General features: G+C 49.9%; 1 protein-coding gene across 1 annotated transcript in view; it reads right to left on the reverse strand.

Moving 5' to 3' along the window:
* The window catches only part of LOC118406689 (centrosomal protein of 290 kDa-like), a gene marked incomplete in the record, with an annotated part of 47,468 nt that overhangs the window by 22,490 nt on the left and 24,539 nt on the right, over positions 1-439 (reverse strand).

Consider the following 439-nt stretch of genomic DNA (forward strand, 5'->3'; position numbering starts at 1 on the left):
TTTCATACTTTATAGGCGGTACCAGACCAATACAGCTAATAACAATCCATATACTCCTACATTATAGGACATTTATGTATAAAACGAAATTCATGGACCAGTGCAGGTAAAGTGCAGGTAAACACCAGAAATACCTGCACTATTCTAAATGAGGCGCGTGATCGTTCCTGACCGGGTTTCGCGTCGTTAAGAGGCGACACCTGGTCAGGAGCAGTCCACGTGCTCTCATTAACCACCTGTACATCCTCACCTGTCCATAGAACCTTTTATACGCCTGGAGCCTTGCTTTCTCATATCTTGGCCGATCTACGCCGGAGAGGTCGGGTTCGGTGCTGTTTCGCCTGAGTTCATCGTTTTGCCTAGCTGCAGCCGACTGGCCTCCCACCCCGCTTCCCGACCGGATGCCCGTACGTCTTGCCGGCTCTTTTCAACCCATTCT

The sequence above is a fragment of the Branchiostoma floridae genome, chromosome 19 (genome assembly GCF_000003815.2).
Source record: "Branchiostoma floridae strain S238N-H82 chromosome 19, Bfl_VNyyK, whole genome shotgun sequence".
NCBI lineage: Eukaryota > Metazoa > Chordata > Leptocardii > Amphioxiformes > Branchiostomatidae > Branchiostoma > Branchiostoma floridae.